The 23,283-nt window shown below is 38.8% G+C and overlaps 1 non-coding gene and 1 pseudogene across 1 annotated transcript; both read left to right on the top strand.

Moving 5' to 3' along the window:
• The first annotated feature begins 2,182 nt into the window (after positions 1 to 2,182).
• The window catches only part of LOC145715641 (ganglioside-induced differentiation-associated protein 2 pseudogene), a 147,660-nt pseudogene continuing 126,559 nt past the window's right edge, over positions 2,183 to 23,283 (top strand).
• LOC132674031 (U6 spliceosomal RNA) lies at positions 19,887 to 19,990 on the top strand. The gene has a single exon (XR_009608355.1). It is a non-coding gene; the product is annotated as a U6 spliceosomal RNA (small nuclear RNA).

Genomic DNA, 23,283 nt, shown 5'->3' with positions numbered 1-23,283 from the left:
TGTGAATTATGATAAAAATGCCTTCTGATGAAGTGCTGAAAGTGGCATTCACGGTGAGCTGAAAAAACTTTACGGTGTCCCTCAAACTTGCAGTCTCCAGGGAGCAGTGTATCCTAAGAGACAGGACCGAACCCCCCCAAACACGCACCCTCCCCCTGCCCAGGTAGCAGTGGAACATATTTGTGTTCAATTACAATCTCTGTTCTTTGAGCGTCCTTGCCTCCCGGGGAGCCACCTCTGTGTCTCTGGGAAGGCAGGCCTTCCCCAGAGCACGCTCCTTTCACAAGCACTGTGACAAGATTGTGTGTCGGTTCCAAAGGGTTAATCCCAAAGTGAATTCTTTGCATGTGTAATTTAATACTTCATAACTGCTGAAAATTGGAGTCCACATAATTTATTTTCTTTGGTCGGGCACATTTGCCTCATGCTTGGCCGGGGCTGACTTCAGACAGACACACCTAAAGCTCTCAAGTGTCCCAAGTGGCCCGTGTCAGTTGTACAGAAGGATTGTGGTACTTGGCCCGAGCCCAAGGATTAGGTGTTCCTGAGAAGGTTTTTTTGGCTCTACAAAGCCCTAGGATGTCATGGGAATAGACTGCACTCCCTTTTCCCCCTTGAAGGCCACATATCAACAGGGTATCTAACCACTCAGAGACAGGCTTTACACAAAGGTATACATTAAAATAAATAGAACATGCAACCAGAAAGAACCGAAAGAGAGGGAGGAATTGCTAAGCGGAGACAGGAAACAATTGCTTCATTGTGGAGGCCCCGATCTTAGAAGTGCAGAGTGCGGCTCCATCTACAGGACGATTTGTAAAGCTGGCGCTTGGGGCTTAAAAGACGAAACTTTACATGCCATTTAGAGCCGGCTCGCTCTGCACGGCGGGCTTCACCCAACTCACAAAAATCCCACTTTTGATTGAAAACTAATTGTCCCTCTTTGACGAGAGGGATTGCGAGAGAGCGACACAGAGATAATAAGTAAGAGGGGGAGCTGTTCAAGGGCGCTTTCACTTAGCTTTCTCTTACTTTGGCAGTAAATATTCTTCTCATCCCCGCAACACTCATTTAATCTCTTTCTCTCCTTTTCAACAACTTCCTCTCATTTGGTTTCCTCTCATTATTCCTCGGCTGGGGAGGGGGCATGTGTGTTTTCCCCATTCAGACGAAATAGAAGGCTGTGTTTGTTTGAACACCATTCTTGTACTTCCTGGCAAGCTCTCCCCTTTAAAGAAGGTTCAGGTTTTTTAGGTTTAAAGGAGCTGAACAACTTTAAAGTAATAATTAAAGCCAACTCTGTATGTGCACATTTTCCTCTTTTTGTCCCCCCTCTATTTAAAAACCTTGCCTGCCAACGCAGCGGCTGCTGTCTAATGCTATTTCAACAGGAGACCTGGGTTTCAGGACAAGATCCAGGCCATAGGGGAGACTTGATGGCTCGGGGAATTAGTAATGGGATTTGGAGCCCTTCATTTCTAGGTCACTGGTTTGAATAGAGCCCAGGTCAGTAATGACTGAAAGTTGTTACCACCCGATGCCTGCTCTTCCCGCACTGATCTGAGGTTGCCCGCCGCTCTGTCCCTGAGTGCCTGTGGCACATCTGTGCTAATGGCATTCATTGACAAGTTGGCTGTTAGAACTTAGGCCTAAATGTGAGGCAGACCACCTCTGCCATGTGCAGAAACAGTGTCCGCGCTCTGTCTGGGCTGCCTCTTCAGGGGTAATACAGAGAGAGAGAGACAGAGACAGAGACAGAGACAGAGAGACAGAGGGAGTTATAAAGCTGTCTTGCTTTTCTGTGATTCGGGGATCTGGTTCCTCTCTCCGCATGCACCCTAAATCTCCTAGGCATTGTATCCTTAGCCACTCAAAGGTCAAGTCCACAGAGCAGGACTGACAGGCCACAGAGGGCCAAGTCGTTAAATACTCCGAATGTGTGTGTTCTGAGAAGACTGTTTTCAAAAACCTGAATTGGGAGCTACTTTTTTTTTTTTTTGTCTTCTTTCTTCAATTTCTAGCACCACATAATGATGGCCCTTTTAAAATAATGTTTGCTGGAACCCCAAATTTGTGCTTACTGAAGTCTAGGGGAAAGGGGAGTGTTTGCTAGGCTCATATTAGTAGAGGGTGTGAAAAAGTAATTGCAGCTTTATTTCTTTTCTGTTTTATAAGAGGAGAAATGCTTGCTGCAAGAGAATCAAGACAGGAGTGGAGACTAAAAATTCAAGCACGATATGCTGGTTTGCAGTCCGGCAGGTTCAGCAGAGCCCCTCTCCAGGTTCAGACTGACCTGCCAGGGCAGCTCACTGTGCTTGAAGAGAGGGGAGGACCCGGCCTCCCTGTGGGGACAGGGCTGCTATGCGGAGAGTGGCAGCACCTCTCCCAGCCTGTGCCCACCCAGGGCCCAGGGCACAGCCCACGGGGGCCTGGCTCCCCGCGTCCCTCAGTTTCCCTGCCCTACGTGGAGGTGAGGCCCATCCCCAAGAACCAATCGCATATAACCAATGAAGAAATTCCCATCGCATAAAGACCCATTTATATCAAGCTTATATTTCGATTTCCTTCTCAGACAAGTGGGTTTTAACAGCATTGATTTTTAGTGATAAACCAATTACAGGTGCTTGCCACATTGCAAAGATACCAGATGAGACATTTTAACTCAAGAGTTCAGAAAACACAGCAGGCTGCTCCTACTTGCTGGTTTACAACTTCCCTCTCTATTTTTATTCCTCCTGGATAGCACTGTTTTCTCTTCGCTTGCTTTTCATTTTTATGTTATTTGTTTTGTGTTTTGCTTCCAAGACTATTTGCCTGTTTTTACTCGTTCATTTTTGTTTTCTTCAGGAAACATGGTCTTCTACATTTTTGCTGGGAAAACGCAAAAACACTGTGGCCAATATAAGGACCTTTATGTTATTTATGCATTTCTCCACTCCCATCAGGCCACCAAGCTCCACTCCTGACTTTGGGGCAGTATGGCAGTAACAGTGATTTCCCAGAGGGTCCCAATCCTTGCCACAGTCCTCACCACCCACACCACCTGCAGGACCTGAGCCAGTGGTTCTTTTTGGGCCACCTACTTTCTGCCTTTTCTTTGAGGACTCCAAGCAGTAACTGATTCTCTTATCCTGAGAATCATGGAATCGTGGGGTTGGATGGAACCATAAAGGTCAGCATCTTCACCAATTTCCCTCAGGCTGGAGGTATGAGTTCTGCTTGAATACCCCCCTTGAAATGGAGGCCCACCTATTCCAGGCAGCCTATTCCTTATTTATTTAACATCGCATGCCAGTCAGGAAATGGGGCTACATCAGTGAAAAAAAAAATCACCTTTATGAACTTTGGAATCAAGTGAAGGGTGGCGGAATATGCAACCCCAAAGTATGCACTCTGGCATGTTGAAGATTTTGAGCCATAGGCACTTGAAAAAGTAAATCAGAAAGATACTGTCCCTGAACTCCCCTATCTGCTTAAAGACAGCTCCTCCAGAAAGAACTCAATGGTCATAAATCCCTCCCCAGGAACGTCCTCAACCAGGGAAGATTGACATTTGTCACAGGAGAGGAGACTAGAAGTCAACACAACACCCATGAACTCTATCACAAACCATCATCTCTTTTCATCTGTTCTTCTAGGTCCCATTCATTTTTCCTAAAAATCATTTGCTTTCCCCTAAGAGGCCTACATCCCCTCTTACTTTTCCCTATGAAGATGTGATTAAAGCCTGAATTCTAAGCCACTTCAGAAAGTTACTTTTCCCCTGGAGTCTCCCATGCATACCTGAGGTATACATTAATACACTGGTATGTTTTTCTCTTGTCAAACTGTCTCTTGTTGCACGGATCTCAGCTGAGAACTGAGAAGGGTGGATAGAAAGTTATCTTTCCTCACCAACACAACAGTAGAAGAAGAGTCAACAAATAACTGCAAAGGTGCTCAGTGTTGATCAGCCTTGACCACTAACATCTTTCCTAGATTGAACCAAAATTTACATGTTGTTAACACCAACTCATTTCTTTACCTGTCTGCTGAAATTTCACATACTGTTCTTTGTTGATATGATGGCTCTTGAGACCCCTTACTGCACATTTTAGGGATTCTATTTCATTAACCTTTACTGTCCTAAGACTTTGATAGGAGTTGGCTGCTCCACGAATGCCTGGATCCATCAGAAATGTCAGTTTTGTTCATGGTGGCATGACATTGGACGTAGAAGAAGACGTTTTTGTGTCTGAAGTTGCAGTGAGTATTGGCACCCAAACTATCACTCCCATATTTGGAAAAATAAGTGAGTTCAACTTTGCAAGATTTCAAGGAAGAGAAAATGGTATGGGATACCTGTAGCTATGGCTTGGATTTCCTCCACCCATGTTTCTTTTCTTTTCTTTTCTTTTCTTTTACCTTTGCTTGTTTAAAATGGTGTGAAATCCCTGATTTTGCAATGTTCCTTATGGAAAAATCTGGTAAGGAACTGGAGAATTTAAAAAGTTGTAATGGCTGTAGTGATTAGTTTTACATATAATTTTAGTAATATTGGAAAGGTACAATAACCCCATAAAAGTGACTGAGTGATGATCTGTAGGGGATAGAGGGACCTTGGGAGGAAAAAAGAACTTTTCAATGTGTACATTTATAATCATTTGATCCTAAGACACTGAATGTATTAACTACTTAGAAATGACATAACCTTGGGGTGCCTGGGTAGCTCAGTCGGTTAAGTGTCTGCCTCTTGATTTTGGCTCAGGTCATGATCTTGCAGTCGTGAGACTGAGCTGAGTCTCACATCAGGCTCCATGCTGAACATGGAACCTTCTTGGGATTCTCTCACTCTCTCCCTCTCTCTCTGTCCCCTCCCTTGCTCGTGCTCTCTCCCCTTTCTCGCAAAATAAAAATTTAAAAAAAATTAATGTTTAAAAAAAAGAACTGGCATAAGCTTTAAAATTGATTTTAAAATATTGTCAGTATTTCATTAATGATAAAAACTAAAAATAATAATAACAAAATAAAGAGATTTTTTCCCCCACAGCTTTGAATTTCAAAAGGGTATAATGATATCTTCTTAAGAGGTTAGCAGAACTTTTAAACCTTGCTTATTCAACCAACATCTAACCCAAACTGCTCTCTGGGCAAATAAAATTAATTATACAATTTATTATATAGTTTTAACTCAAAACCATGAAGAAAAGAAATCATAATGAAAAGACAGAAAACCAACTTCTGATCTGCAAGGTAGGATTCCAAGCTTCTACATACTCAGACCGACTTTTTTGGATTTAAGATGTACACCTCCCGGAAGGACAGATCCAAGGAGGAAAAGGTCCTTGTACACATCTTCCCACTCATGTTCTCTTTTGACTTGCTATGGGATTCCGGATAGAGAAGCATAATTCTGCAAGACTTTTGTGAGATGTTTTATTCATAATGTCAATGTTTAGGGCTAAATGTGTGAGAAATGAAACTTCCCATGTGTATTGTAGGGGCTAGTAACGTGACACTGGGTTCACACTGCCCTGAGTTCTACTCCTGCTTTGACGCTTAAATTCTTTAAGCCTTACTTTATTCATTTATAATATGAAGTTGATGACAGTATCTACACATCAGAGTTGTTAGGTAAATGAAATGATACATTTTAGGCCTTTGACAAAATGGATGTCACATGCTAATTGCTCAAAAAATGCTAGCTATTATTTTTATGTTACTGCTCAAAATTATAATCCTAATAATAATAATTATTATTATTATATTATCATATATTACTATAATAGTTTTTTACCATCTCAAGTTATAATTCTCCTGTGAAGCTTTACATAGTCAGGCTGTGTTCTGTTGCTTGCCCCACACCCATCCCTTGTCTTTACATAGTAGCATAACCATGCTGTATGTTTCTGTGGTACTGACCCCACAGTTCTGGAGTACTGACTCCAGATGTGCTCTCAGAACCACCACTGGCTAATCTGCATAGTCCAATTTTTTGGCAATAATTATTGTGTCAAGTATGAACATGAGACCCAAGTATCACCAATAGGATTCAATTCTGGGGTGTTTTAAGACTTTGTGTTTGTTTGTTTGTTTGTTTTCATTATCTCTTGTCTGGACTTTATATAAAGTAGTTGTAAGTCTGAGGTTACTGTGTGCCACCAGGTATCATTCGTAGAGGTGGGGACCTGGGGCTCCTATGCAGAAGCTGTTCTTCTCTCCTTCTGGGCCCTTCTTGGAGAAGCCAAGGAGATGTGCCTCTTGAAGCCCACCTCTTACCTTCTATACCATGCTCTTGGTACCAAAACCCTGGAATTTTCTGCCAAGCAGCCTTCTGTCAATTTCCAGGGCCTGTAGCAGCCTCTATCCTAGGCTCCATCTTTGTGGAAAGGGGAAGGGACTTCAGGTCAGGGGCCCCCATTTTACACAAGCTGGTAGTGCATATGTAGCCCTTGCAAGTGTTTGGAACGTGCTTAGGGACACTACTTGATGAAGGTGTCCTTGACGGTGAGGTGAACAAAGAGAAAAGTAGAGTCAAAGAACAAAGAGTTCTGATGAGCTCCTTTTGGTCCTAGATCCAGTTGTGTGTGAAACAAGACTGACCATTGAGCTATTAAGTTTCTGAATCAATAGGTGAGTTTGGCTGAGTTTTCTGTAACTTAGAGAGTTCTATCTTGAGACACTTTTCCTTGCTACTCCATCCTGAATTGACATTCCCTTATCTGTAACCATGTATCACTTATGATATTCAGAAATTTATTATATTCTTTATTATTGAATTATTGAAGGTAGGAGAGCTTTTCTTTCTCACCTAAATTTCTAAGAACATTTGCAAACTATGAAAAAGGATGGATTTGAGTTCACTTTGAGGTTGCCAACTGCGTGACCATGGATAAGACAGTTAACCTCTCTGATTTGTCTCTTCAGCTATGAAAAAGAAATAAGGCTATTTAAAGTTTTAGGATTGCTAAAGGGATTACATGAGATAATGATTGTAAACAGCCTAGTGCACACTAGGCAGTCAATAAATTCCTTTATCATTTGTTTGAGGGTAGTTGGTGTAGGAATTAAACCCCAACCACTGCTACAACTAGCAGAAACCCAACTGAGCTAACTTAAACAGTACAAGTCTCTCCATAATTTTAGTTGCATTGCAGTATCTCATGGAGAGGGATACAGCTAGGCGTGGGTAAGCTGGTAGCAGGGACTCACAAACCACCTCTTTATACTTTGCTGATCTCCACTCCTTATGCCACTCATTTTGGGGCAGCCTGGCTTTTACTTTTTACTTATTAATTTTTTTTTAAGTTGACTCATTTTTTAGTAATCTCTATACCCAACGTGGAGCTCAAACTCATGGCTCTGAGATCAAAAGTCAAGGATCAGATGCTCTTCCAACTGAGCCAGCCAGGGATCCCAGGCTTCTTCTCGTTCTCAAGTCTATAGTGAGGTACAATGCCGTTAACAGGCCCATTGTTTGCATGTCTTCCTTTCAAGAGAGCATCCAAACTGAGCTGGGATTTCTTATTCTTGTCTCAAATTCCTAGGAGAGATTCTGATTTCCTGAACTTGGACCAATCAAATGTGGCAAGGTAAAAAATTATATTAACCTGGCACCTTGTACAGTAATGTAAGGTTGAAATGAAGGGAGGAAAAACTCTCAAAAAGATAAGGGGAGAGGATTCCATTGAATAAGAGATAGCAAAGCAATTGACATTGAGCTCCAGGGATAGTTTTGTCAAAATTATTCTGAATTCTCTCCATGTGAACAAAATGTTGAATGCATGTTAGCATACCTTCCATAAATGTCTGACTAATTATTTCCTCCATGTACCTCTAGAATAGAACTACAAACAGAGGGTCTGAGTGGTTTTCTATTATTACATAGCAGAGGAAAACAATCAACCATGAGACCTGACCTCTTAGTTCCTTAACCTGATCCCAAGAATCTTTAACTCAAATATTTATCAAGGCTCCTTCTTTAAAAGTGACCATGTCAATCTTTGGTATATGGCTGTTATAATGTTGATATGGACACATTATGTATGAAAAATGGTTAGCTCAACATTTGCAGTGTCTGATTTTTACGCATTAATAATCTGACCATTTAATTAAAATATAATGCCAGAGGGTCCCAATCCACAACGCAGAATGACCTAGAGAATGTCCTGTCATTGAGAGGTAGAGAGAGAATAGGAAGAAACAGCTCAGGGACAGGTTGGCTACTTTTATGTCTGTGTGTGACTTAATATAACTAAAATCTAAGTGTATCCGAACCCAGGGCTCCCACCTGGTAGGATTTTTAGCTTTGCATATGCTGTTTATTTTTTATGTGTTCCTTTGGGATCCATGGGCGGTGAGTGTGCGGCAATGGGATGGAAATACACAAACTTCAGGTGGAAGTAATTGGCACGTCTTCACCTTCTGAAAAGAGGCCATCATCTCAATGCCCCAGACAGACCTGCCCTCTGAAGGCTGATGTCTAGGCCAGTGAAACCCAGAGAGCGTACCTCACAAGAGGGACATGCTAGCTCAGAAACTTAAAATGAAAAGTTTTCATGTTCAGCTCCCTCCTTACTTTACAAAGACCCTTATCAGAAAAGCATACTAAATTGGAATTAGTGAGTGAGTGATGCAGGTCTCTAAAGCCCAGGGACTGGAAGAGAAGATTTCTTAATTACACCAGCAGGGCCTTGGTTTCTATTCTTAGTGCAGATGGGTAATGTGCTTATGTTTGTGATGTGTCCTGTTTCTGCATCAGCAGGGCCAGGCTTCAATTTACTGTGAGATAGAGGGAGTAAGTGGAGGGTCTCTCAAGTTTGGTCTTTTCCCTAAATGAATTAATGCAGCCTTTTCATAAACAACATACCCATGTAAGTCTTAACTGTGCTATGTCATAGGCCAATCAGATTGAAATATACTAATAACGTGCAGTTATTAAAAGAAAGGGTACCTTAATAGGAATTTGAAAATCTCTTTATTTCCTATACATTGAATCTCACTACACATCCCTCATTGAAAGTAATTCAGGTTGGAGCTTTCAGACTACCTGGAGGGAGAAGCAAGAGTCACTTGTAGAATATCCATACCACAGAAAGTTTCTGGCAGAAGTCCATCTCTGAAAATGGGAAATCTCAGTGTGTCCTCCTTTGCCAACATGAGCACCAACTATGTGATTATTTTTCAGAAAGGAAGGGCTATGTTAAGAGGCAGTTTCTACCAATCTCTCTTTCTGTGCCTAAAAGTTGAGTTATTTGTTCTGAACTACTGTGAATCCTTGTATGAGCCCATGTCCTTGTGATATTGTTTGATTTATAACTTTTGGCTACCTCTAAGGTTCTAAAAAGCACAACAAAGCATAGTTTAGTGAGAAAATACATATTTCCTTCGAATAGAAATAGTTGGTGAATTTTAAAAATAAAAGTGCCCAAATCTTTTAACTTGTTAAATTATTCAGTCTAGGGTGCCTGGGTAGCTCAGCTGGTTAAGCGTCCGACTTTGACTCAGGTCATGATCTCACGGTTCATGAGTTCAAACCCCACATCGGGGTTCTGTGCTGTCAGCATAGAGCCCTCTTTGGATCTCTGTCCCCTTCTCTCTCTCTGTCCCTCCCCTGCTGGCTTTCTCTTTCTGTCTCTCTCAAACATAAACACTTAAAACATATTCAGTTTAAAAGTACTGAAATGACCTACAATGAGGCAAAAATAAACAGCTTAGCTTCATGAAGTCGATGAACACTATTCAAAAACTTCATTCCAATCCCAAGCCATTTATTTCCAATCACTAAAATATCTAACTCATGTGGCAATATTCTTCTGTAAAAAAAAAAAAAAAAAAAGAAAAGAAAAAAAAACCCATTCAGATTCTTACCCATTTTCTGATCATCCTACTAAGGTAAGGAAGAAGAAGCCATTTATCCTTACAACAAAACAGAGCAAAATCTCATCTTTTTGGTAATCCTGATGAATTTTGCCAAAGTGGGATTAAGGCAAGAAGGTTGTTTCTTGGCACGAGAATCCTGGAAGGAAAACGAGGCTGAAACTTAGCATCGTTGCATTCATATCTGGTCAAGCTGCCTTATCACAATTCAAACTTTCATGCTGGGAAACTGTTCTTTCTTTGGTACCTTTTCTGCCAGAATTCAACTCTAACAACAAAAGTTTATAAACAATGAAAATTCCAGCTGGTTGACATCAGCGTCACGAAGCTTTCTCTTCACACTGATACAAATATTTACCCTGAGCTCTGGCAAAGCTTTCCTTGCCCATGTCACCCTTAATCATACATTTTTCCTTGATTGAGTTATGCTTTCCAGTACGTGATTTGCTCTGGTTTACTTTTTAACACATCCCAGAGGCTTCATCAAAATCAACTCTGGGCAGGCCATGTCATTTGGTAGCTGCCAAACATGTTATTGAGAAGGAACTTGGCAAATATCAAAACAGCCTTTTCTAACGGCTCTAATAAATATGTTTGTTCTTTTGACCGCCATTTACTTTTTGGGTCCCTCACATCCATGCACAGATGCGCCAAGAAAGTAAGCAGAGATGCACTTCATTCCCTCTAATCCATTCCCTGGAGACAACGTGCTGATGGCTCTTCCAGGCACCTTATTGCAAAGAAGTTGAAAACCTAAAAGGTTTCATCAATGACTCTTTATTTCCTTCAAGAAGACACAGGGTTATTTTCTAAAGGTTAAAACAACAGATTGATGTACTCTGTAACCGTAGTAAAGTCGGCTTGAACAAATATTTGCCACACCAAAGTGACTTGTGGAGGGATTAGCACAAAATATTGCAAATATTTCTATAAAGCTTCCCTTGCCAAAATAAAATGTTTGGGTTCTCTGCGCTGAATGCTTGCAAAATCCTCACAGAGTGCATTAACAGGGCAGAATTCAGGGGCACTTTTTCTCAAAACAGGTGATGCTGTTACCTGGAAGACACGTAAATAATTACTTTAATTTCATCAGTTTACACTTACCTTGCATATATGTTTCAGAAAAATCTGGTCATTATACAAAAACTTTATATGCACCAGGCGTCACCACACTACCTTCTTTGGAAATAACATGAAGTCAGCTGTGCAAGCAAGCACTCCTTTCTTCTGCCTGGACCAGTTTAAAAAAAAGAAATCTCAAAAATGAGATGGAAGTCCCACCTCTGGGGCATTCAGAGTCATTATTTCTGTTATTGTTGTTTTTCTTGCACACCTCAGGGGATATGCGTGCACGCACACAACACATGCACATTCACTTATACACACGATAATCTATACTTTACCTAGCGAGTTTTACCCTTGCCATTTGCCAGCCTTCAGATTTATCTGACCAGCTGGAGATGTGTATTTGCTTGAACATATTGAAAATGCAGTGATTTGTAACAAAAATCTACCTACTGTGATCATTAATACATAAACATATTTCAAGACCATGGTAAATAATTATTATACGCTAAGGTGTGACCCACATATTTGAGAACTTGGAATTTAATAAGATATTCTCCTCAGTTCTTTAGTAAAAGTAGTAGCAATTTCTTGCTCATGGAAGCCCATTATTAATTCTTTTGTACCACAAGGAGTCCATTCTGTGTAGAGAAAATGAAAAGAAAAAGCTCTGTATAGGCCCGAAGGAGTTAGAGCAATTTCCCAAATTCCTAACCTGACCTGTTCACAAAAATACAGGAAAGGAAACAGCATGTGCCAGTCCCTTTGTTAAAGACTAATTTCTATCAGAGTGAAAGGTAGAAATTATCCCCACTCTACAGGCAAAGGTCAGAAGATTCAGGAAGTTCCACTAACTTGCTCAAGGTAATTTAACTAGCAAATGCAGATGAGATTCAAACCTAGTTGCATTTGACAAAGGGGCCCTATTATTTGTTTATGTCAGTTTGTGTGCCCCACCACATCGACCCAGAGGGCATGCAGCCCCGTGTGCACAGTTCTGTGACTGGCCAAAGCCACTGGGGAGGTTTAACTCAAACCCATAACCCCAGTTAGGGATAAGCCTCACATATCTATTGGAATCCATTATGATGCTCAATTTGTGAGGATTTACTTGGAAATAAATTTCAAAATGGGGAACGTTTTGCTTTATGTCTGTGCTCTCTGCAACTCCAGAATTCTGAAGAGAGCTATGTCAGAAGCTCCTGTTACAGATAATACGATGGCTGAAGAGGTGATTCTGGACCCCTGACACAGGCCCTCCCCTAAATTGATCTGATCTTTTTTGATATATTAGGCATTTGCCTATGGTTTTGTTTAAGTAAAGGTTTATACTACCAAAAAATAATATTTTAAACCCGAGAATTCTTATGACTCAGATCTTTGGGCATGTAATTCTTTCTGATGTAGACCATGACTTTCAGAAAGCTGTAATTTTTGCATTGTCATCTAAAGACTCATACAGCCTAGTTAGCAGTAAGACTAGTGCTCCATGTAAACCTGGTTTATGTTCAACTTTCCAAATTGTAAGGGAGTATGACTTAGCAAATATATATATTTATGCTCCAGTTAGCAAAATAGATGTATCCTGAAAATAATTTGTATAAATTTGCTTTCATCTACACCAGTGAGATTACCTGTCTAAAGGACCCTATTAATAACTGGAAGGATAGTTTTCTATACATTTGGATTTGTACAGATTATATGCAGATGTAGCCAGCAAGACAGCAGTTCTGCCTTTGACTTTAACCTAACAAAGTCTATTGTGAAGAGGGAAATACTGTTTTTGTGATATGAGTTCTTTTCAGAATTGTTCAGGGCAATGTTTACATCATGAGGCTATATCTGGTTAGACCTATTGAACCAGAACTTCCAGGAGCGGGGAGCAGACATCTGTACTGTAAAATCATGCCCAGGAGGTCTTGAGTAATCAATCAGATTTGAAATCACTGTTTTGGCCTATTATATTTTCAGACTTGAAAAGCTGGCCCCCTCCCAAGGAGTCTATTTCATCTTTGTAAAGAGTTTTCTAATTCTCCTACGCACCCCTTACGCCAACCTGAGTCAAATGCTTTCTTTGCAGGCACAAGAAAAGGGAGACTGTGAAGAGGAAAGCAGAATGGCCACACTGTTGCCATTTCCATAACCTTCTATATTAATGTTATGTCAGCCATTGACTCTTTCCTCGCTCATCGCTGCATTAAAATGTCTCGTTCACCTTAATGTCCCCAGCCCTTTACCTGGCACACCTTAGGTGCTCAGCATTTGTGTTGCTACAAAAAAATAATTAATGAGGGCATGATCCAAGTTCAGTGGTAAGAAACTCTCACCGGCCATCCAGTTTTTTCTTCTTTTCCTTTAACCCAGTTGCTTCTTAATTTTTAAAGATAAATTTATCTTGTTTCTCTTTAGGTTCCTCGGTAACATTTTGCTTTCTTCTCCCAACTCCACTTCTGGTATCTCTCCATAGCCCCCATTTCTTAATGATTCCCTTCTTGATCTTCTCTCACAGGCACAGCCAATCGATCCTTCATCCTGTCCTCAACTTCCCAGAAGACTATGAGTCCTTAGAGTATAGGAGCTCCCTGATGCTGCTCCCAGACCGTGACCCATGCTGGCAAAGCTTCTGCTCCCATGTGGCTGCATGTTTCATGAGGAGAGCTACTAAAATGCAGGCAAGCACAAAGTCTTAATTGCTTGCTAGTGGGCACTCAGCCAACATGCTGTTAGCAGAATGAAACCCAATCTTAAAGAAAAAGTGCTGAACCCCTGCTCTGGATCACCCAGCCCCATATGGAATGCACGTGTTTTTGGAGGAGATTTAGGCATGAAGATCTTTTTTTCCACTCTTTTGCATGGGGCTGTCAATCTATGGGTTGCTAAAACATTTTATTCTTAATGTAATAACCCTGTCTGCAGACAACTTTAAGAAGCAACTCAGTACTTCCTCTCCCAACTTATGACATCGGAAATTAATATATTCTCAAATTTGTGTTCCTTTCTGCAAACATTAGTTTCAGTGTTCTTTGCAACAAAGTTGTTACTTTTAAGAACGTCTACATTGACATTTTGAGATTGTCACTGCCTGGTTCTGATGATTTGACAAATATTTAGTCTTTGCTAATTAATCTCTCTAAAACTCAGTTTACTTATCTTTATAATGAAAAAATATATATTAATACCTTCCTGTTATGGTGCTTGTGAGGATTCCATGAGATTAAAACTCTTGCCAGTGCCTGGGACAAAGAAAATGTCCAGTAAATGTTGGCTGTTAATATTGTTAGTAAAAATAATAGTCTAGTTGGGGTGCCTGGGTGGCTCAGTTGGTTAGGCGACCAACTTCAGCTCAGGTCATGATTTCACAGTTCGTGAGTTCGAGCCCCGCATTGGGCTCTGTGCTGACAGCTCAGAGTCTGGAGACTGCTTTGGGTTCTGTGTCTCCCCCTCTCTCCACCTCTCCCCTGCTCACACTCTGTGTCTGTCTCTCAATAATAAATAAACATTAAAAATTTTTTTTTAATAATAGTCTAATAGTTTTCTCATTGTAAAAGCAGCTCAATACATAGCATAAAATATTAACACATGCATTTTGGTGTTTGGGGGCTTCAGCCTTTTTTTGTTTTGTTTTGTTTTATTTTGTTTTGTTTTGTTTTGTGTTGTTTTATTGTTCATGTCCAGGATTACATTTTGATATATTCTTACTGTGTCCTTTTTCCTAAAGAGATTAAAAACCTTTCTTCCCATTACAAGTAACAAAAAACAGGCAAGGAAGATAAAGAGAAATAATGGTCCCTAGACTTCCCCTTTAAATTTTAATATCACAATGCTAGGCTCCAAACCTTTCGTTCTGTATTCCTCTCTAAATCCTAGAATACTGCAAATTTCCCATCACTGTTAAATGATTAAGATGAGGTCAGTATGAACTTTATTAAGTCCTATAGTACTTCAGAAATGGGACATTCAAATTAATGGCTAAAACTTAGACAGTAAAGGTAAATTTGCCTTTCCATTTGAATAACATTTCCTTCCCCAAAGCTTGTAATAATCCTTTGTCACGCATGGGTCTGGAAAGGATTGTTCTGAATGGCCCAGAGCTGTACCACCAGTATCAAGGTCCTCATTCACATCTTTCTTAGGTGTTTTAGAATGCCTTAATGAGAATAGGATACCTGGTAGACCACTTCTGTATTCCAGATAATGCTGCTAGGGTAGCATTAAGATTATACTCTTCCTAGGATGTGTTTTCCATGTGCTATAATACTAAATTACAACTCCAGAGAAGGAATGCCAGTGGTTTCTGTTGTCAGTTTCTATAATATTAATCTATTTGTTGACATATCAGTTTCTAGCACAGAAAGACCTCTCCCAGAACTCTTATTAATATCAGCAATTTATACATATAAGTACTACATCCAACATTAAAAATTACCTTTGTCATTTCCTTGGTAAACATTAAGAGCCAGATTTGATGAGAAAGACATCATCCATATGGTAATTTGATATCTTTGAAAATCAGGGAAGGCCATTTAAATTGCTAAGTTCAATAAAATGCCATTAAAGATATTTTATTCCCTTTCTCCCCAACCAATTCTGAACCCAGGAAAGGGTTACCAAGAAAGCTTGAATAGTGTCTTGTTTAACTTTAAATCAGATATGGCTCCATTTATTTCTTCAAAAAATGGTAAGAATTAATTAATATTAATCTATAATCACATTGATGGAAAAATTAATGGAAATTTTAATAAAAATATAACCTTAACAGGATTTGAAGTTGTCCTTTAGAATACAAAGCCAACACTTTATCCACCAAGCAACTGGTCCTCTGCTACCAGCTGATGAAATTATAAAAATCAACTGCAGGATGATTCTTCTTTTGTTCTCTATGCAAAAAGAAACGTTTTTGAAAACTACAAAAAAAAGACATTAAAAATTAAAATAAGCATAGAAATTGACCAAGCCTATTCAATGTAGAATGTATATTTATTTGGGGTATTAAGGTGCTTGTTCACCCAAACAGATCTTATTCTCTCTCTTAACCCATCAGGGCTTTGGTTTATATTTTTTACATTTTAGTTTCCAAGAAGACTGGATAATCCTAAATAAACAGGTCAAATTATGTTGGGTAACTGAAGTCCAGAGAACTATAAAATGACAGCTTAGTCTTTGGCACATTAAATAATTTTGAATAAGGAGAAATGACATATATTCCGAAAGTTGGTTCAATATTAAAATTATAATGTTAAACAAGTATTTCCTGAATATAGTCATACTAATTTTCTCTATTTACTAAATGCTATATAGTACTGAGCCAGCTAACCCATACATAGTGGTCACTTACTAGGAACTTACAGATGAGTGAAAGTTTTACCTTTTTCACTATTTATTTAATATTTGTAACATTAGATACTGTATTATTAAAAACAATACAATGGTATCTAAAATATAGAATATTATTTTTGCCATTGTATTTAGTTAGTTCTTACCAATATTTCAGTGCCAATACTGAAAGTTAAAAGCTACTTTTTCTGGCATTATATCATTCAGAGATCCATATCAGAAGGCACTTCTTCATAGCTACATAATTACAGAAAAATAGCTTTATAGCAATAACTTTAAAGCAAACAAAATATCCTGAAAACCTTTTTAAATTATCAAAGAAAGAACTAAGATGAGAAAAACATAATGATGAGTACACTTTGATTATATTCTAGCAATTTGAAAATTGATAATTTATGTATATATGGTTACTCTCTGAAAAGCCTAATTTTCGATTAACTAAGACAATGAATCCCTGACTACACCTAATGACAGAATTGACAGTTCTAGCATGATAATTAGACCCGCTGGTGGACAGTCAAAGTGAAGCAGAAGCAAAGATTCTGACTTCTTTTCTGCTTATTTTTACAATTCAAGTCATGTTTACAATCAGTGATGTGGTAAATAATCTTGTCTTATTCTTCCTTTCAACTACCTGATTTCTTGGAAACAGTGTCTATTCCAAAAGCATAAGGAGATGAGAAATGAAACTGAAAATCCCACTGATTTTAGAAGGGAGCAGCTTTTGTCATGAAGGATTCCTCAGTTTAAATATTCTTCCTAACAGTAGGCAGGGATTCACCTAGAGCTGGAGGCCTCCAGGAAGTCTGTGACCCAATGGAGACTTCTAGGAGCCAATTCCCCTCCTCAATAAACACTCTTAAATATACCCCCTTATAGGGGCACCTGGGTGGCTCAGTCGGTTAAGTGTCCGACTTCAGCTCAGATCATGATCTCGTGGCTCATGAGTTTGAGCACCGAGTCAGGCTCTGTGCTCACAGCCCAGAGTGTGGAGCCTACTTCAGATTCTGTGTCTCCTTCTCTCTCTGCCCCTCTCCTGCTCACGTGCTCTCTCTCTCTCTCTCTCAAAAAAAACAAACATTAAAATTTTTTTTAATGTCCCCCTGTATTATTTGACTCAATATTTCTCATTTTATTTTCTTGCTGTCAATATAAAATGTGTGAAATAATACTGCAGATACAAAATTCCTACCTACTGTAGCCATTACTGAAGGTAAAACGGAACAAACGAATAAACATAAATGAAGTATACTCTGAGAAAAAAATGTACATCTTCTATCTGGAGACTGATTAAACTCTGATATTGACAAAGCCAAGCCACATAATTTAATCAGTTCAAAGAGTATGTGTGTGTTCAAGAGTTCATTCCCTGCAAAGAGACATTGTTGGTTGTCACAACTCTCTGGGGTTTGGGTACTGGCTTCTAGTCAATAGAGGTCAACAATACCGTTAAACATCCCGCAGTACACAGGAGAGCCCCACACAAGAATGATCCAACAAAAAAGATCAATACCACTGAGGCTAGAAACCCTGCCTCGGACGCAGTGAAATTTGGCTAAATCCCACTTAATGTAAGTCATCTTCAATTTTCCATCCCATTTATTTTTCTCCTAGATTCAAATGAATCAAAGAATATATGGTACAATATACTTCTCTGAAATGAAAGAACTTATGCACTGCTTATTTTGAATGTAAGATTGCTGTGCCTAAGAGTACACAAAAATAACAGGAAGAGTTGTTCAGTGTTTGCTACTGTCAGCACTCTACCACAGATACCCCATCTGGTGCAGTCTGATATGGATAATAACGGTGGAGTGTTCTTGCTGTCTTGACTGTAGTCATTACTGTGATGTTATTTTAGGACTAAGTAGTGTTTGCCCATTGGACCATAAAAGTGTGTCATGTAAATACAGGTTTTAGAACACACAATAGTCTGTCCATGTGTAGAAATATGCGCAGAAAAACACCTCATAAAATGCTTTTTAATAGTATTTGTTGGGCATGTGAAGTAATTCCTTTTCAAAGTGAAATCACTTGGAAAAAAGGGGGCTCCTCTTTTCAAAGACCCCGTAAGTAATTATGCTGCATTATACATCATTCATATGTCAATGCAAATTTTGTTTTTAAATGGAAGGAGTTTTGAATGACACAGTACCAAGCAAATGTCCAACATTAACCAAACCTTTTATTTATTTATTTATTCTCACCTGACTTGCTCTTTGAAATTGAATTGGGGGTAGGGGGTTAGTATTTATGTCGCCAGCAACCTCATATTTGACACACCATCCTAGAATTAAATTCTGAGCACCAAAATATCTCACAGGAAAGAAATTACAAATGACAACAACCTTCAAAAATATCCTTAACTACAGTTGAGGCACTTTGCTCAGTAGGTATTATACTTATGTTGACAGTAAAAACTAAAATGGGAAACCTAAAGGTCCAAAATAGTATTTAGAAATTCTATACTTTGAATCATACGTAGAGTTGTATACTTAGAAGTGTTGTGACTATGTTGCTGGAAATATATACTGTATTGAGGTTTTTCCTCCATCTCTTAACAATGATGAACATTTTCTTATTGAGATCAATTTATAATAATGACAGTTAGAGAGTAAAATTTATAGTTATATAAAATGAAACTGTCCAGATTGAACGGAGTGACTTGATGATACACAGAACAATCAGAGTTATTAAAATGGTGGGTCGCCTGTAGACCCTCAGATGCTTCTCAAAACAAATCATCCTGACAGGAAGAAAATTTTACAAAATGAAGCTTATGTGCCTTCTGCTATTTACAGACATGTTAAACTCGAGGAACAACTCTAGAGAATTATTGGAATGTGATTCTTCAAAAATAAAATGCCAAATATTTGTGAATGCTGTATTCTACTCAGATTTTATTTAATTCCAATATTTTAAGAAATGTGCGTGGAAGAGATATAGACAGATGATAGACGATAGATAAATAGATAGATAATAGACAGGACGTTTTGCTTTTTTTCCAAATTCCCTCCATCATTTTTTTTAACGTTTTATTTATTTTTGAGACAGGGAGAGACAGAGCATGAACAGGGGAGGGTCAGAGAGAGGGAGATACAGAATCTGAAACAGGCTCCAGGCTCTGAGCTGTCAGCACAGAGCCCGACGCGGGGCTCGAACTCGCGGACCGCGAGATCATGACCTGAGCTGAAGTTTAACCAACTGAGCCACCCAGGCGCCCCTCCCTCCATCATTTAAAAGATAGTTAAACCTATTCTAGTAAGAGTCAGTTTTACATTTGACTTCATTAACAAATATTTAGGTCAAACCAGCAACAGCTTCAAATTCATTCCTCAGTTCTATTCTGTAAGTTTCTAAATTGAAAAGAAAAAGGGATAAAAATATCATTGTATCTGTGCAGTGACATATTCCTAGTTTTAAGAAACATTGACCAGTTTCATCCATTTGTATAAAATGCCTAAATTTTCAGTTCTTTGACACTGCCACACAAGAAAATATCACTATAAGAATTTGACCTGAGACCTATTCAATAATATGATAGTTTACATGTCTCTGAATGGATCTTCCATTAAAGAAAAATAGCAACCAGTGAGAGCAGAGATGGTGAATTCTAAAGCAAGACTGTTGTGCTCACTTCGGCAGCACATATACCGAAATTGGAAAGATGCAGAAATTAGCATGGCCCCTGCGCAAGGGTGACACGCTAAAGCAAGGCTGTCGCATTGAATTTTCAGGCTGCAGGGTACTGCCTGTGCATCCTTAGACAAGTTAAGTAATGACCTGTGGTCGAGTTTCCTCATCTCTAAATGGTGATAATAAGAGTCACTTCCTCATAGGATTTTACAAGGGTCAAATGCTTTAATATGCATGAAGACTTTAAAACAGCGCCCCACGTATAGTAACACTGTGTAAGAATTACCTATTTTTGAAAATATCTTTAAGATTCTTTCTTCACTTGAAAAATAACTGTATGAGCCTTGACTAGAGCTATAATTTGTTCCTTGGGTATTCGTTATGGGTACCACAGTAAGTAACCTCAGGCAACCTGATGTTTAGATGCGAACATTTTCCACTAAACTAGTAAAAGCACTAGCCTTTGCACAAAGACTAGGATAACTAAATGTAGTGTTAAAATCCTAGTGGAAATGCCCAGTGTAAGCTTTCAGGAATATTCAGGACTTTATTCCCAATATTTCTACATGATAGGTTTGCTTTACATACATAATAAGTCATAAAGAGAAAGGGTCCATAAAGGAAAAACCAAAAAATAATTTCTAATATATGAAGTTCAATTTAAGATCTAAGGATATACTAAATATTAGACCTGCATATTTTTGGTTTTCCATATGATTTGTCAAACATTCCAATCAATGTCCTTACCAAATAGTGCTTTAGTACAAAATAGAAGAGTCAATTGGCCCAAGTGTAAAATAATTTGAGCAATATTGAATTTCCCAATTTTATCTGATGTGCATGGGATAAGATCTAATAATGAAGCTTTTATGACAGTTGAGGTCATTTTAAGATTTGCATTAAAGTTAAGTTGCTTTATGTCTAGGTAGCAAATAGCACCCTAATAGAAACTAACAGACCCATTTTTAGCATAACCTAATAATCTGGTTTTCTGTCAACCTCAGCAATCTAATCTCATGCTACTTATTCCTTTGCTCACTAATATCAAGCCACACTGGCCAATTTTTAGTTTCTCAAATGAACTAATGTTCTTTTTTTCCACAGAGATCTAAGACAAATACAATTTCAACTGCCTAGAATATTCTTCTTTCTTCTTTTCACCTACTTAGCATGTCTCTATTGGGATATAATTTGAGCTGTCATTTCTCTCAACCTCTGAAATACATTGTCTTCTCTATATTATCTTATACCTTCTTGTACTTTTATTGTGTAGCATTAATTTAACATTGTAGTTTATTATTTTTTTCATGATCTCTTCCCCAGTAGACCATAAACTTCATGAAGATTTGGACCTTGTTACATGCTCAGTTTTGTACTCTGTTGAAATGATATTGATACCCTTACCTCAACAAAATGTGTATTGATGTCCTACTCTTCTCTTCTGAATTTTGACTAATTTGCAATTGTCTGCTTGACAATTCCACTCAAGAAGTCTTGACATGCTCCCATCGCACCTAAATTCTCCACTACAGATGAGAATTCTCATCTTACAAAGAATACTTCCATTCACCTACTGGTCAAGCCAGTAACCTGGAAATCATCCTTGATTCATCCCTTTTCCTTACTCGCCATTTATAAATCATCACTAAATCCTGTCCTTTTTATGCACCACATGTATGCAAATGTGCCTAAGTCTCTTCTCCACAATTGCCACATGTATCATTCAGGATCCTTCCATGAAGGAGTGACCCACTTCAAGGGGGTAACATGAAGAAAACAATGAACAAAAGCATATTTAAAAGATAGGATAAGGTTTGTGGAAACCAACCAGAAATGCTTCAAGACCCTACAGGTAGGAGCAACAGGAAGCTGTTGACAATGCAGGCTCAAGGGATAAGAGGAAGGGGAAGGAACAGTTACTGGAAGCTAGAGAGGGTAGCTCCATAGTGAGACATGTCTGAGATAAACCATGTCCTTTGACAGAAGAGCAGAAGTCAAGGTAAGGAAGGAGCAGGGGAATAAACACCGAATTTCATTCTGTTGCCAACCTCCAGTCTCAGGCTGACATTTTCCCATTAGCTAAACCAAAGTGGAATTTAAAAGACAAAAGGAAAAAAAACCCTTAATATCATTCATAATCATTAACATTTTGAGGGTCATAAGGCATGGGTAGAATAAACGGAAAGTATTTTGCACACCATTTTTCTCCTAGCCCTCATCATTTCTTACCTGAACTATTGCAATGGTCCACTAACTGGGTTCACCTGCTTTCTCTGTCACAAACACCTATTCTCAATCCATTGTTTTACTGCAGTAAGATTCTCTTCCTGGGATGAAACCTATATGAAGTTTTTCTGCTTAAAATATATCTGTCAGTAGTTATCTTTTACTCCTAAACTCCTTGTTTTAAAATTGTATAACTTTTAGGGACACCTGGGTGATTTAATTGGTTGAGCATCTAACTCTTGATTTTGGTTCAGGTCATGAGCCCAGGGTTATGGCATCAAGCCCCACATCAGGCTCTGCACTGAGCATGGAACCTGCTTAAGATTTTCTCTCTCTCTCTCTCTGTTCCTCTCCCCCACTTGTGCTCTCTCTCTCTCTAAAATAGATAAAAAATAAAATTAAATTAAATTAAATTAAATTAAATAAAATAAAATAAAATAAAATAAAATTGTATAACTTTTTTTATAAAGGTTTATTTTCTTAACTTTTTCCACACTAGGTTGAGATCTATGAGGGAAGGCATTACCTATGCCTTCAATGTGACTACAACACAGTGATGTTAAATAAATATTGGATGAATTAATACATTTTAGAAGACAGATTTATATATTTTTTTAAGTTTTATTTATTTACTTTGAGAGAGAGAGAGATAGAGAGAGAGAGTGCATGCATGAGCAGGTGAGGGGCAGAGGGAGAAGGAGAGAGAAATTCCGAGGCAGGCTCTGTGCTGTCAGTGCAAAGCCCTGTGCTGGGCTCAATCCCACGAACTGGGAGATCATGACCTGAACCCAAATCAAGAGTCAGAGGCTTAACTGACTGGTGTCCCAGATTTGTAGTTTTAAAAGCTTCCCAGGTGATTCTAGTGTTCTAGATTAAAATAATAATAATAATAAATTATTGGAATAACTAATCTTCTAATACTCGAGATTATAAAGAGAATAATCAGTAAAATTAATCATCATCCATTTAATTAAGTTATTATATGTTAAACAGAAGCTCACAATGTGTTCATGAAATATGTTTCTTGGGGCGCCTGGGTGGCTTGGTCGGTTAAGCGACTGACTTCGGCTCAGGTCATGATCTCATGGTCCGTGAGTTCGAGCCCCACGTCAGGCTCTGTGCTGACAGTTCAGAGCCTGGAGCCTGTTTCAGATTCTGTGTCTC

Source organism: Panthera onca, chromosome C1 (assembly GCF_046562875.1).
Source record: "Panthera onca isolate mPanOnc1 chromosome C1, mPanOnc1 haplotype 2, whole genome shotgun sequence".
In the NCBI taxonomy this organism is placed as follows: Eukaryota; Metazoa; Chordata; class Mammalia; order Carnivora; family Felidae; genus Panthera; species Panthera onca.
The sequence above is the reverse complement of the archived record's forward strand: the minus strand, read 5'-3'. Positions and strand labels throughout refer to the sequence as shown.